Raw genomic sequence first — 17,073 nt, forward strand, 5'->3', positions numbered from 1 at the left:
TGAATCAACCAACATGGATATCTCATCATTAACAACTAACCCATCACTCTCATTCTTAGAAGGACTAAGATAGGTAAGGATAGGTTGAATCTCAGAGGTACTTGAAATATCCATGGTTTTTTCAAGAGTAGAAAGTGTACTAGATGAATGTTTGGACTCTAAATGTGTTAAGGTATGCACCCCAATGGCTTGTTCTTTAACCAACACTTTCTTTTTTTTTTTCTCATCATTGTCACTTTTAAAAATTTCTTCAAAACTTTTCATCCCCAACAAATTATCATCCAAAGATATTATAGGAAAAAGTGGCATACTAGTGAAAGGATTGGGAACCTCAAAAGAAAATAATTACTCATTTAATGCCTTAATGCTACTAGTAGGCTCTAATAAAGAAGTAGATGCGTACAAAACATGAACAACCTCTAAATTCTCTTCTACACACCAATCATCAAAAAGGTTTTGGAGAGTATCTCTAGAGTATTCATCATTGAAAACATCACAATAACTTTATCAAGCTTATCTACTTTAGAACACTCATCAAAGTCACTAGGGAATTGCAAAGCCTTAAAAACATTAAAAGTGAAATTCTTATCCCCAACTCCCATACAACTCTCCTTTATGAACATTTATACACACTCTACCTATAGTTAAGAAAAGCTTCCCTATCCTTACTGCTTCTATTTCTAGAACCACAAAGTCAGCAAGAAAACTAAATTTATCCACCTTAACCAATGTATCCTTTATTATTCCTCTAAGATATTTTAGTGAACGGCCAACCAATTGCTGAGTAACATAGGTGGGTTTTGCTTCCCTATGCTTAGTTTCTTGAAAATTGAAAAGATATTAGATTGATTCTAGCTCTTAAATCTCACAATGCCTTATCAAATGACACATGGTTGATTATGCATGAAATGGTAAAACTACCAGAATCTTTAAGCTTTGGTGGCAAGCCTCTCTAAATCAGTGAACTACACTTACTAGTGAGTGCCATTTTCTCATAGTCCTCTAATATCTTTTTTCTAAAGATGATGTCTTTCACAAACTTAGCATAGGTAGACATCTATTCTAACGTATTTGTAAAAGGGATGTTAATGTGAAGTTTCTTAAACACATTTAAAAACTTAGAGAATTACTTTTCCTTTTTCTACTTCTAAATCTTTAAAGAAAGGAATATAAGGCCTAAGTGGCTTAAATCTAGGAGGAGTAGGACTAGAGGATCTAAGTACTAAAATTTGTGTAGGTACTATCATTTTATCAACTTTTTTTTTCTTTAAACCTGCATTTTCTCTTTCTCTTTCTTGTCCTCAAACTCTTCTACTACACCCCTAGGTATAGCCTGAACAAGGTCACTAGCTAACTGCATAACACTCTTAAAGATTATCACCTAGCATTGTTCATTCCCCTCTTTGCCAAGGTTAACCTTAGTGTTACTAGGTAAATTGCCCTAGCATTGAATACTAAAAAAAGTAGATCGCTATACTAAAAATAGTAGCTAGCTATCTTATCTATGTCTCTAGACTCTTAATGAATGCAATTTGGTTATGAAACATGGTGTTTTGTGTCTACATGAAAAAAGTCTAGGCTTTGATGAAAGCACTTAAAAGATCTCTAATTGAACACTTTTTAGAAGGTGGCAAAGGTTGATATTGAGAGGTTTATGGATGTAAGGTCTACTACTAATATAAAGTATGATGAAAACCAAGGAGTTTTATGGTTTGACAAATGAAACTGCTAGGTAGCATGAGTACACTAAATAAAAATAGGAACAAGATTTTGATTTTGTTCTTGATTCTATGAGAACACTAGATTATTCCTCCATCCAAAATTGTATATAGAAGCATAGGGTTTGTCAGGTTGCCTAGTGTTTTGACCTAAGTAAGGGACAATTTCAATTTGACTAAGACATAAATCACATGTATGACCTCCCCTAAAAACTTTGTAATAAGTGAAAAGACTCTGAGTAGGTTTTAACTGACTAGTACTAGACTTAGAAGGTGTAAGCTTCAGGTTTAAGTTCTTAACAAATTTGGCTAGAAACTCTACTTTAGCACTTAAAGCTATAATCCCACTAAGCTCATATACTCTTAAAGCTTTTCTAAGATGGTACATCTCATTAGACCAATAACAGTTATTGGTTGCTGTGTCCTTAATCCAATCATATGCAAAACCAAAGGTCTTACTCATAAAGACAACACTATATTAAATCATGCCAAGTAGTAATAAAATCCGATGCCATGGAGGTTAACCAGCTTTTGGCTCTAATCAACTTTTAGCTTTATCTTTAAGGGAAAAAAGAAATAACCTAAGCTTAATGGAATCTTAAGTAACACCATTATGTTTAAATGTATCACATATCTCTAAGAAATCCTATAGGTGAGCATTGGGGTCCTTACTCACATGACTACTAAATTGCATTGAAGATTGAATCATTTGGATGATTGCAAGTTTAATCTCAAGTTATTGGCTTAAGTTGCTAGCCTCTTAATGCTAGGATGAAAAACATTAAGGTCAGGCATAGCATAATCTCTAAGGGCTTTAATGTCAGCTTGTTCAGCCATTATGATAGGATCATCTTGTCTTTTCTTTCTAGTCTCCTAAGAGTCTTTTCCAACTCAGTATCTAAAGGGATCAACTCATGACTCCTAATTGAGTGTATACATTAACCACAAGGACAACTAGATCAAATGAAAGACTTTTAAAGAAAGGATCTAGGTATGTACAACTAATGAAATATGGAACATAGAAAGTTAGTAGTTGCACAACCTAAAGAAACAAAATCAAGGCAAGTTGCTAACTAGCCTAAAGTATGTACACTAAAGGGTGAATTAATCTATAGACAAGCATGTCAAAGTACAATATCAACCTAAAGAACTTTTGACACCTAATCCTTGACAACAGCCCTAAAAAACTTGATTGGAGAATTTCGCAAGCACATAGTTCATTCAAGTAATAATAGTGGCTAAGTTGAGATATTGTTTCCAAGAATATTAGCTACAAAGTTCAGGCTAAGTACCTATTATCTCCTGACTCGATCTAAAGTTAATTCATTCAATTAAAGGAAGCATTACTAAGCTAGTCTCAACACGCACGTAAAAACAAAAAGGTTCCATACATATAACCGAAAACATGTTTGCTAGGTGTAAAGAAAGCATACTTGAAAATCTAAGAAAATCAATAACAATGATTGCATTGAATTAATTCTAACAACATTGAAAAGTAAATCTCAACTATTGAATACACATAAGAAAGTTAGAAATGCAAACAAACAAGTGAAAGCTTAGAACATAAGACTTGAACATAACTAAATGTAACTAACTCTTAATTGAAACCAACTAACTCTCAAAATTTTAAAGCAAATTCAATCCTAATCCTTCATGAAATTGATCTAAATAGAATCTTAAATGCAAAATTAAGAATGAAGATGAATTAAAACACAATTGAATTGAAATTACTCAAGAGAAATCGCAAGAAAAGTTTGAAATTCTACAAAATCAAAACTAACTTCAAAGTTAGAATGTAACGAATTCGAAATGAAAATTTAGATCTAAAATCCTATAGTATAAATGAACTAAAACTGAGCTAAGGAAACTTAGATCTACAAGTCTACTACAAGATTCAATAAAGAAATCAAACAAAACAATGCATTAACAAGCTCAATGAACTTCCACAAAATTGAATGTAGAAAAGGTAAAAACAAAGTAATCAAGAGAAAATTAGTCAAACAGCCTTAGAAAACATCAAATTTAAAGCAAGAAATTGAATCTAAGCAAGTAAACAGATGAATTAACAAGATTAGAGTAAGAAAAGAATGGACCAATCACCTAGCAATAGAGGAAACTCTTTTAGTGTTGTCACCACTTGATTGTCACCTTTACTGCCAAATCTTTAGTAGGAAATTTCCAAAATTTTAAAATTTTTTTTGGAATGAGTTTGCAAATGAAATTTCCATATTTGTAACATTATGAGTTAAGAGTTTATAGAAAAAAAACTTGAATAAAAAATCATAAGAATTCAATGAGATCTTATTTGAAAACAGAAAATAACTCAATGAAGAAACTTGCGAAATAACATTAAGTAATGGAAAAGGTTGAAATTGTGCAAGAAAACTTAAAGAAAAGTAACTTTTATTTCTTGAATCTTAAAATGCATGAACAGTAAATGCAAAAAACTAAATTTTCTTGAAAAATGTAAAGAATTTTCTCCCAAACAACCCCCTAAAAGAATAAGGAGGAAATTGCTAAAGAGAAAATTAACAAGAAAGTAAAATGCAAGAAATGAAAAATCTAAAAATGCCTAAAAACTCCTCTCATTGGCCTACTATTTCTCCTATTTATAGGCCAAGGATGATGTGTTCCAACCAATCAAATTACAATAAATAGCCAGCTAGGATGTCACATAAGCTAAATATTTCTATGTTATCTAATCATGGTTCATAAGCTTCCTAATTTGCTTCTCTTCACTTCAAGCTCTCTTTCTTTGATTTTGTGAGCTTTAAAAAATTAAAATTATGACCAATTAGAAGCCACCAAATTGCCAACTAAATAGTTACCTTTTAAAAAGATAATTTTGGTCTACGAAATAGAGTTGGGCTCAAGAGTCAATTATGCATGTGGAATGATTAGCACTCCACAGCGCGCGTTAAAAATGGTAGTAGTTGATCCCATGTTATCCTTGAGTTTTTGTAAAAATGGCCCTAACTTTAATGTTTACAAATTGATTCCTCACTTTTATTTATTCACCCTAACAATCAAGTCCTTTTAAACTTTTTATTTTTGAAAAAAAATCATTTTTATTTTTGATCTAAAAAAAAAAGAAGAAATTGATAATTTTAGATCAAGATGAAAAATCCTAAGTATCGAAACACTTCCTTCACTCCCTTATATTTCGACAAAATTTCAAAAATGTCTCTAACTTTAAGAGTTGTCAAAATACCCCATAAAACAAAGATAATATTTTGCATAAATGATAACCATTGAGAATGCCCCTATATTTAAGCCATATCTCAAGGTTTATTTTTATTTGAAATATTACCTTATTTTATGATTTTTAAAACAATTTCTTAGAAGACTTTTATTTATGAAACATGTAAATGATATGCATGAACATAATGAAGTGTTATATATGAATGGAAATTGAAAGGTAAATGGCAAACACAATACATGAATGCAATAACAAATTAAGAATGTTAATGCATGAGAAAATTTAATGATATGAAATGTGAATGCATGAAAATGGGTCTAAGGCTAGCTTGTTGGGTTTAGGGTTTAGTTTAAGGTTTGGGGTTTAGGGTTTGGTTAGGTTTAAAGGGTTTCGTTGGGGTTCAATTTGGCTTGAGGTATGGTTTAGTTTGGTTAAAGGTTGGTTTGGTTTGATTGGTTCAGTTTGGATTGGGGTAAAGTTTGATTTAAAGGTTGGCTTGGTTTGGTTTGGTTTAGTTTGGGGTTGGTTCAATTTAGATTGGGGTAATGTTCAGTTTGGTTTTGGTTTAGGGTTTAGTGTTTTGTTTTATGATTTGGGATTTTACTTTAGGGTTTAGGATTTTGGTTTAAGGTTTAGGGTTTTGATTTAAGGTTTAGGGTTTTGGTCTAGGGATTGGGGTTTTTGTTTAGGGTTTGCCTGAATAATGCATGTGACAAAATAAATATGGCATCAATGTGAAATGCAACATTTAATGCATGAAATGGGACTAAGCATGAAGGCCATAACTTAAGCAAATTCACACACACATCATAAATTAAACATGTATGCAAAAACCTTACAAAAATAAATCAAACACCAAGGGTCAAGGAAAGAAGCAAGGTTTAGCCAAGCTATGGAATGAGCTTAAATCAAAACTTGCATGGCCATTTAATCATCTTTTGTGTTGCCCAAACCTTGGTGACTATGTATATTCCATTTCATTTCAACACAAACACATAAAAACAAGGTTAAACTTACTAAGAAAAATCACTCATTCAACATTTTTATCCTTTAATTTTGTCAAACACATGGAAAACATAAAGTTCTAACAAAGAACAAAATCAAGCATGAATGAAACATCAACTTTTAGCCATGAAAAACAAAGATTGGAAGTCTTAGCCAAGCAATGGGGAATGCTAGGCTGAGAGCTTCCCATGGTCCCTCCACAAACACTCTATCATTTATTTAGCTAAGACATATATCAAACACATAGAAAACAAGCTTATGAAGGTGTTTTATTATCAAAGAACTTTCATCAAACATCTAAGAAATTACTAAAAACCAAAGTATTAGAAACAAGCATATTTACCAAACAAGCAACATAGCTTCATCAAAATAATAAACTTGCATGAAATTAACAATCATTACCACCATGAACACATCAGCATGCATCAATCCAAGCAAGCAAACTTCATTAATAAGTGAAGAAGAGATTCATCCATGGCATGGAAGAGCTTGGTCGAACCTTCAATGGTGCACAATATTGTTGATTCTTGATTTTTCTTACTTCAAACCATCCTATTAATTTAGTTGGTTGAATTTATTGGATCAAGCAAGAAAATATGGAGGAAAATGACTATAGAGAGAGTTGTTCTTTCTTATAAAACATAAAAGTCAAAGAAAACTAATATGAATGAATATGAAAGCTTGCATGAAAATGCAAAAGAGTGAAGAAAGGATTACCTTTAAAGCTTCTCTCAATTTTTTTTCTCTCTTATTTTTCCCACCTTTACTCCACTGTTTGGTTGCCTTTCCCCCTTTCATTTCCAACCCTATATGATGAATATAAAGCCAAGCCCTTTGATCAAAAGTTCATCCAAAATTCCTTTTTTCCTACAAGTTTATTCATCAAGCAACCACCCATGACCCCTAGATTTAAATATTTCAAATATCAATGGCCCAAGATGAATTTAGCACAAAAATGTTGCTCTTAGCATAGCTAAGTCGATAGGAAAAGACTTATTTACCCTCATTAAAAATTTGACCATTTTGCATGATTTTCTTACAGACTTATGATCCCATCTTTGTTTTTATGATTTTAATACACTAAAAATCATAAAATAATTCTTAATAATAATCTAGAGCCTTTCATGAAAAACTGACATCAAGAAAGTCAAATTAAGAAAGTTTCTCAGAAGGGCATTTTGATTATTTCAACCCTTTTGAGGTGTGATTAAAGTTTTTAATGCATAAAAAATCATAAAATAATGTTTAATCATGATCTAAAACTTTTTATGAAAACCAACCTAAAAAACGTTAAATTGTGAAAATACCCTTAATGGGCATTTTAGTGAATTGAATCTTCCTAAGGTGTAGTCAGGGCTTGTAATGCATCAAAAATCATAAATTAATATTTAATCATGATCTAGAGGTTTTCACAAAAAATCGACCTTGAAAAGGTCAAATTATAAAAAATCTCTAAAAGGTATTTTGGTAATTTAAATTCTCTTAAGGTGCGATTAGGGTTTTTAATACATCAAAAATCAAAAAATTATATAAATACATGATCTAGAGGTTTTCATGAAAAGCTAACCTCGAAAAAATCAAATTAAGAATTACCCTTAAAAAGCATTTTAATAATTTTACCTCTTTCGATTTGCAATTATGGTTTTCAATGCATCAAAATTATTAATCAGAAGCCTTAATAATCCTACAGTTGCGAGTTTTGAAGGGTTAGCTTGAGCTTGACCAATTTTAATTAAATTTAACTTTGTTTCATCAAATTTAACCACGGGGCATTCAGGTCGATTTGGTCTAAAATTTAGTTTTAAAATTTACCAATATTAAAGAAATATTGGTCATGAATTGGTCTTGACTGTAAAGCTTCATAACTAGCTAGAATTTGCCTAGACAAAATTAGGTGTATATAGGTGCCATTCTTTACATATTTCTAGGAATAAAAAATAATGCAAAGATAAAGGCATCAATTTTATTTGGGACTAAGGCTTGAAGGGTTTTTTCTTTTTAACTTTGAAAAGTTCCTCTAAACAGTGGCTTTGAAACTTTAAAAATATATCATCTTTGGAAAAGCTCTTCAAAACAAAAGTTTTGAAACTTTAAAAATATCTCATTTTTGGAACGCTCCTCTAAACTGAGTATTTGAAACTTTAAAAATTTCTTCTTTGGAAAACTTCCTTTAAATAGAGGCTTTGAAACTTTAAAAATATGTCATTTTTGTAAAGTTCTTCTGAATAGAGGCTTTGAAAATTTAAAAATCTCATCTTTACAAAAGCTCTTTTAAACAGAGGCTTTGAAACTTTAAAAATATATCATCTTTGGAAAACTTCTCTAAATAAAGTTTTTTAAACTTTATAAATCTTATCTTTAGAAAAGCTCCTCTAAAGAAAGGCATTGAAATTTCAAAATTCCTATCTTAAAAAAAACTCGTTTAGATGGAGGCTTTGAAACTAAAAATATCTTATCATTTTAAATGCTATTGGTTGCTATTAAAGTCTTTATAAAGAATTTTTTTCTCCCAAAAACTATTTCCTCTCTTTTGATTTTTCTTAACAAGTGTTCATTTTCCAAATGGTACATTTGCTGTTCCGAAATCCAATTTTATTCTACATGTAATGGATGTTATGAATGTAGAAACATAGTGCATATAATTTAAAACATTTTTTGCACATCATGTGCTTCTAATTATGGTAACAAGGTTTTCATGACCATTACTAGTTTTCAATTCTTGGTTCTAGATAAATTCTCAACAATCGAATAATATTCTCATATGATTGAAACCTTTTTCGTAATCTAATTTTTTTTTCTTCTTTCACTATTTATTTCCTCTTTTCCCTTTGATCCTTTAGGTAATCATCTATTAGTTTCTGCTAAAGACCACTTCTCTTCTTTCTCTTCATCATTATTGTTTTTCATTCATTTTCATTCATTCATCATGCATCATCATTATTTTGTATCATTTATTTTCCATCATTTGTCATTTTCATCATCATTCTTCTTTTTTTTTTTCGTTCTTTTATCTATTTCTATTATCCTCAAACCTTCTTTGAGCATGATTGAAGTTTTGCTATAAGCATTATTAATCATTACCAACAATAACATGCCAAAAGCAACATCTTTTCTAATCACGATATGAACAAAAAGAATTTGAATTGTAGAAAGTGAAGAGTGTTCATTGCAATTTAGGATAAGTCTAATTCATAGGGCATTTGAAAAAAGAATATACATTTTGGTTCTAAAAAGGAAGTAAACAATTAAGACAATATCAAAGATCAATTTTCAACTTTCTAAAAACTAAACATGGGATGAACCTAGATCGTATATACTTGATCCTTATTTCTAAAATTCCATCCTAGTAACGACTTTAACCAATGTGAACTAGTCAAACCGTAGCTATGCCCTTAATTCTAGACTTGATGACCTATGTTTCATGGCCTCCAAATCGATCATGCTATTTCTCCATATCCCAATCCATTTCCAGTTTACGGCCCGACCACTTCCTTGATTCCTTCCTTACACTTAAATTGCTTCGAGTTTTCAAGTTAAATATTTTCCTCTTGACCCATATTATCCTTTTCAAGTTTTCAATTTGGATACTTCTTTTTATTTTTTCTTTCTTATTAAATTTTTTTATTATGCAAAATATTTCTTAACAGCATCTAAATTCGTAAGGTTTGACAATTTATCCCCTTCCATTTTGATTAGAATTAAGGCTTTTCTTGTGAATGTTTTCTTTGCTACATATGGATCTTCCCAATTTAGTTTTTATTTCCCCTTACATCATGCTGACTAGGCAATATCTTTTTCAAAACTAATTCCCCTCATAAAAATATCTAGGACATATCTTTTTATCATGTGTTCGTATCATTTTCTTTTGGTACATTTGACCATGACTAAGTGCAATGAGTATTTTCTCTTTAATAAGATTCAAATGTTCATAGTGATTACGGATCCATTCTGCTTCTTCTATTTGCACTTCTATCAAGACTCTTAAAGAAGGAATTTCCATCTTAACTGCTAAAATAGCCTCCATTCCATACACTAATGAAAATGGGGTAGACTTAGTGGAAGTACGAACTAATGTTCTATATGTGAGCAAAGTGAAAGGCAACTTCTTGTCCCAATCTTTATTAGTATCGATCATCTTTTCCACTATCTTTTTGATATTTTTATTACTATCAAATAAACAAAAAGATATCAAATAAAGCCATATGTTTGTCCAAAGCCTTCTGTCCACCACAGATTCTTCTTTCTCAATTGATAGAATGGCTATCAAGTTTTCATTGGAGAATTCAAACTTTATTGGCTCATAATCATTAGTAGCCTAGTTAGCAAGAAAATCGACTATCAAAATTCCTTTAATAGCATTTTGAGCCATACATACAATATCATACTCAAAGTTCATGATTTGTCATCTTACTATCCTCCTTAATAATAATGGCTTTTCAAATATGTACTTGAAAGGGTCTAATTTTGACATAAGCTAGATTGTATGAGAGAGCATATATTATCTGAATCTGTGAGTAGTTCATACCAATGCACAATACATCTTTTCAAGTTAAGAATACTTAGTTTTATAATTAGTGAACTTTTTGTTTAAATAGTAAATGGCCCATTCTTTCTTACCTATCTTATTCCTTTGCCCCAACACGCACCTTGTGGAGGTTTCATACACAATCAAGCACAAAATCAGGGGTTTTCTTGCAATAGAGGGTACTAGTACCAATGATTTCATGAAATACTCTTTAATTATGTTAAAGGCATTTTGACATTCCTCATTCCATTCCCCAAGGTTATGCCTTTTAATCCTTTTGAAAATAGGGTCACACTTTGGTGTGAGTTGAGAAATGAATTGGGCAATATAATTCAATCTCGCTAAGAAACTCTTTACCCCATTTTGTGTATGTGGGGGAGCCAATTTCATAATTGACTGAATCTTATCTTGACCCATTTCAATTCCTCTTTCACACCATAAACCCTAACAACTTTCCTAACTTTACTCTAAATGTGCACTTTATTAGGTTCAATTTAAGTTGATACTTACGTAACCTTTCAAAGAGCTTCTTAAGATTCATAACATGATCTTCCTTTTAAAGAGGCTTTATGATCATATCATCAACATATACTTCAGTCTTTTTGTGCATTATATCATGAAAAAGGGTGACATGGCCCTTGCATAAGTAGCAATGACATTTTTAATATGCATGGTGTAACCTTGTAGCAAAACGTTCCCCATAATGTCATCAAGGTGGTTTTCTTCATATCTTCCTTAATTATCTTAATATGATTATAGCCAGAAAAACCATCCATAAAGAAAAATAGAAAATGTTTTGCCATATTGTCCATAAGAACATTAATATGGGGTAATGGAATATTGTCTTTCCGGCTAGCTTTATTTAAACCTCTATAGTTTACACACATTCTTACTTTCTTATCTTTCTTAATGATGGAGACTATGTTGGCAACCCATTCAGTATATTTAGCCACAACTAAAAAGCCAGTGTTGAACTACTTTTTGACCTTTGCTTTAATCTTCAAAAGCATCTTCAATTTTATGTGGCTTAACTTTTGCTATACTAGCTTGCAAACTACGATTAATGACGGTTTATATACTACAATATCTGTACTGAGCCCTAACATGTCTAGATATGACTTTTTCTTCTTTCTTATTCTCTTTATTCCTAGATTAATTACATCGATAGGCTTCTGATAGGGTTTTATTAATTTCTCCTCCTGTTCTACAAGTCTTATCAAATTAGTAGGCAAAGTGTAGTTTTCTGAATCCACATTATTAGGCTCATTAACTTGAATGAAATTCTCATAATCAAATTTGGAATAACCGTCATGATAATCCACTATGTTCAGTATTTGAAGTCTTGAAAATTTTTAAGATCATAGGGATATAGATAAACATTTTGGCAAGCATAAAAGATATAGAGATAGGTACATATGGGCAAGAGTAAAAGATATGTCAAAAAGAATGGAAAAGGATAGAATATGTCATGAAAAATGCATTGCATTCGATATTTTATTGATGATAATGAAAAGTAAGCCCATGCAAACTTTTAGCATCCCATTGAGCAAACGCACTTGGGTTTTCATTAATACTTAAGGTTCAAGGATAACGAAAATAAACAAACTATATTCCTACATTCCACAATTAAAACTAAACATAAATATCTCCTCATTTATCTTCATTGCTTCTTTTTCCTTCATTGCTTCCAACTTTATTCTTAAGAAGGCTACCTCTAACTCTTTTGTCGATGTCATTACCTCTGACATTTTTTAATAGACATATCCCTTCGATCGAAAAGTGTCATAGAGATAAGGGAACACCATCTTGTTCCTTTCTAATTCTTGCACCTTAAGGCGAGCCATTCTCTTTTCTCTCTTCTCCATCATTACTTTTCTCTTGTCAGCAACCATTGGTTGGTAACCTAGACTAAAATTTTCCTTGTTCTCCATAATTTTTGGTACTTTTTCCATTCTTTGTAACATTACTCCAAGACCTAACCCAAGTTGCCATCCCTTTTTGATCATTTATTTGACCATCATTCTTATGGTTTTTGATAAATAAGGAATGGGTATAATTGAGCCTTCTCCTACATATGTAGTATTAACAATTTCAAATGCTCGAAAAAAACATTCAAGTGCTTCCTCAATAGCTTTCACATATGGAAAGATTAAGGTATTAGTTACAAGTAGGTCTTTTTCCCTAACCAAGCATATATGTTTCCCATGAAATATGAACTTCACTTTTTGGTGTAACGATGAAGGCCCTACACTTACTGTGTGAATTCATTACCTTCTGAGTAGACAATTATAATATGGCAAAATATACTTAACCTAAAATTTGAAATTGAATGTGCAAGGACCCATTTGTAGTGGAATTTCTATATCTCCAATAATCTTTCTTCTTGAACCATTAAAAGCCCTGACCACCATATGGCTATTTTTCATGTAAGATGGATCGATTGATAATTTTGCCACTATGGCCATTGGCATGACATTGCTAGATGACCCATTGTCAATCAACACCTTAGACATGGTATGGCTTTTGCACTTTATAGTAATATGTAAAGCCTTTACACTATCTTGTCTTTCAAGTGAGAATTTGTGATCATTAAAAGTATAAAGTTTGGAGCCACTATATTCCCATCAATGTTGTTTACCTTCTCTACTGATATATCTAAAGGAAATTATGTAACATTATCAGACTTAAAGCAACAAAATTTTTAAAAGTTTTAATTTCCTAAAGCTAAGGTTAATCAATAAAATTATACAAACAACATACATATACAAGTATGCATAGTTTTGCCTAAAGGTCTTATCTTGAATGCCGAAAATCCCTTGGTTTAATTCGATGGTCTTTCAAATAGATTCCAAGTCAAGAAGCTACCCAAGTGTTAGCCTCTAATAGTGATCCACATGAACTCTTATGAATGAACCTTCTTTAAAATTTGATAGAACTCAAAGCCACAATATAGCTAATAAGTGTTTTCAAAACCTTTTCTATTTTCTTAAGTTTCTCTCTAGATGTTTTATTTTTGTTACTTTTTCTATATATAAAAGGATGCAACTTGATGTTCTTTTTTTAGGGAAAGCATTCGGCTGTATTAGTTTAATACATGGGATGCAAATTTTCACAATTAACCCTATGCTAGCTAAATGTACCAAACAAGTGAAACTCTTTCTCTTGCTTTTATTTCGTTAATTTTTTGTCATAACAAAATCAAATTAAGTCCAACTTAATTTGTCCCAATTTTAATCTTTCTTAATTGTTATATTATGTGTGACCCATTAGGTTCTTTAGCATGGTGGCAATAAACATAAGCATTGTAAATCTTAGCATTCGGCTATGGGTGAACCAAACTTGTTGTCTTCATCACCAATTCTCCAATTAGCTAATCTTATATTATAGATCATGATCAATGCTAGTTTCATTGCCATGACCTCCAATTGCTAAAAAAAAAAGTCAATATTGCTTGACAACATATCCATGAATGGTCTTAGTGTATAATTAATATCCTTTCATCACATAGTATTTCAGTTTGAACATTGAGTATGATTTAACATCTACCCAATCTTGTTCAACTAGGTTAAGTCTTTTCCTTTACATTAACTCACAAATAAGTTTTAGAACAATTTGATAGCACCAAAATATATAGAGATTTTACATGTTAAAATGGTGCTAAAATTTAAATTGTTGGATGATTTTTGGTACTTTTCATGGCTTCAGGTTTTTCAAGTTCAAGACTTATTTTAATGCAAGCCATGCATGTAATCATTTAAAGTTCACATTTGGCCTAATCATGCAAGGTCCATGTCGCTCACCATTGGTTCAAATTCAAGCAAGCACAAGCCCAAATGAATCGTAATCCATTCAGTCAAGGTGAATTTGCAAGATATATATGTTACTTTGATAAACCCTGAAGAGAATGACTAGCATAAGGACACTATCACAAAGCTCAAAGGGTAAGCTCCAATTTGGACATATAACGATTAGGCCAATCATCAATATTTTCTTAGAGTTTGAAAGGTATAATTACAAGCATCGTCAAATTTAAACTTAACATCTTTTTCCTGCAACTTACTTAAAGGCTTTAAAATCTTTGAGAAGTCCGTGACAAACCACCTGTAGAAACCAATATGTCCCGAGAAACTTCTAACCCCTTTTACTGAAGTAAGAGGTGTAGTTTCTCAATCAACTCAATTTTTGCCCTATTTATTTAATTCCTTTTGAAGAAACCTTATGGCCAAGTATTAACCCTTCTTAAACCATAAAATGGCACTTCTCCTAATTGAGCACCAAATTAGTTTCTTCACGTCTTTTAAGTAACTTAAATAAGTTAGCAAAACAAAAATCAAAACTATCACCAAAAATAGGAAAGTCATTCATTAATACCTCTAGGGAGTCTTCCATTATGTTAGAAAAAATGGCCATCATGCATTTTTAAAATATGGCAAAAGCATGGTACAAACCAAATAGCATTCATATAAATGTGAAAGTTCTATAAAGGTAGGTGAAGGTAGTTTTCTCTTAATCTTAAGGCATAATGGCTATTTGATTGTAGCCTAAATAGCCATATAACAAATAATAGTACTCATGATTAGCCATTTTATCAATCATTTCATCTATAAAAAGAAAAAAAAAAAGTGGTCATTCCTTATAACTTTATTAAGCTTTTTATAATCCATACATACCTTCCAACCAGTGACTGTTCTTGTTGGGATGAGTTCATTATTTTCGTTAGACACCATAGTTGTCCTACCCTTATTTGGCATACATTAGATGGGACTGACCCAAGAATTATTAGAGATAGGATAGATAATCCCTACATTTAACCACTTTATGATCATTTTCTTTTTCACAATTTCCTTTATGGTTAGATTAATTACGGCCTTGTGATTCTCCTAAGTAGGATCTTATGCATGCAAATAAAAGGGCTAGATTAATGCAAGTATGAGGATAGGGACCCAATGCTAGCCAAGTACAAATCCATTATTCGTTAGATCAATCAATCTTTTGCTATTATCCCTCTAGAGCAAGTCCCTTATAATTGTAATACTAATGTAGATTTTTGGTCAAAACTAGTAGCCTATATTGAAATAAAATAGTACTAAAAGATACCACTAGACTATGCCCACAAACCCTTCACTATCCACAATCCACCCTAGCTTGTGTTTGATAGAGAAGAAAAACTAGATGACCATTATCATTACTTTTGTTAAGGGTGAAGCACCTTTCTCTGAATCAACGCTAGTAAGAAACTTCAAAAATAGGTAGCTAGATTTGTTTTTCTTGGGGGCACACTATACAAGAAAGCTTTATCATCCTTATTGCTTAAATGTTTAGTGCCTACTATAGTAAATTGTATTTTGAGAGAAATTCACAAGGAAATACGTGACCACCATATGGAGACATGCACTAGCATAAAAAGCATTAAGATAAGGGTACTGCTAGCCAATTATAAGAAAATATATTGTTGATTTGGTGAAAAAATAGTCATAAGTGCTAGAAATTCACCAAAATCCCTCAATATCCAACCAAAGTGCTTAATCAGGTTTTCAATCCTTAGTCTTTACTTGATGAGGCTTTGATATGCTAGACCATTTCCCTATTGTTGTTTTTATATTGTTGCATATGATTACTTCACCAAGTGGATCAAAGTAGAATCGATTGCTACCATCATAGTTAAGATAATTAAAGATTTTGTATGAAAGTATATCATCTACCATTTTGGTCTTTCTAATACCATCATGGCAGAAAAAGCCATTTAATTTTAGGTTAACAAGTTGTAAAAATGATAAGTGAGAACTTCAGAGTTGCACTAGTACTCAATTAAGTGGCATATTCATAAACAAATAGATAAGTAAAGTCCATGAATCAAAAGATCCTTAGTGCTTTGAAGAAGAAACTTGATAAAGCTAATGGTGTTTATGTTCAACAAGCCCATTAGATCTTATAGGTAATCAAAACTACACAGTACCTAGTCATTAGTGAGACTCCGTTCAGTTTAACAGATGGAACAGAAGTTGTGATACTAGCTGAGATAGAGATGAACACTTTGAAAACAAAACATTTCAATCCTGAGTTGAATGAGGAAGCCTTGAAGGAAATTTTGGATTTATTGTAAGAAACAAAAGACTTAGCTAAAATTAATATGGCTATTAAGGATCAATAGGTTGCCAAATACTACAACACAAAGCTAAGCATAAACATTTTCAAATTTGTGACCTTGATTGGGGAAAGAAAGAAGCTATCACCAAATTAAAAAGGCTCGTAAAATTATTTTTGTTGTGATTGGTTATATTATGTGTTGTATTGTGTACTTGTGATGTAAGTTTCTATACACGCATTCTTAATGAAAGACAAGATGTCATTCTATCATCTTTCTCCATTACTATGTATAATTTGGCATAAAGACATATGGGCGATCATAGATAGCACTTTATAGCAACACATTCAATGCACCCTATGCATCTTAATTAATTTCACATTACGGCTTATACAATCACATGCCTAATGCGCCCTGTGTGCCATACTTATTTTTGCATTAAGGCTACACACTCACACATCCAATTCGCCCTATGCACCTTAATTAATTTCATGTTATGGCTACACGCCCAATGCACCCTGCGCACCATACTTATTTTTGC

Source organism: Durio zibethinus, chromosome 10 (genome assembly GCF_047325235.1).
Source record: "Durio zibethinus cultivar Kanyao isolate XHJ-2024 chromosome 10, ASM4732523v1, whole genome shotgun sequence".
Classification (NCBI taxonomy): Eukaryota; Viridiplantae; Streptophyta; class Magnoliopsida; order Malvales; family Malvaceae; genus Durio; species Durio zibethinus.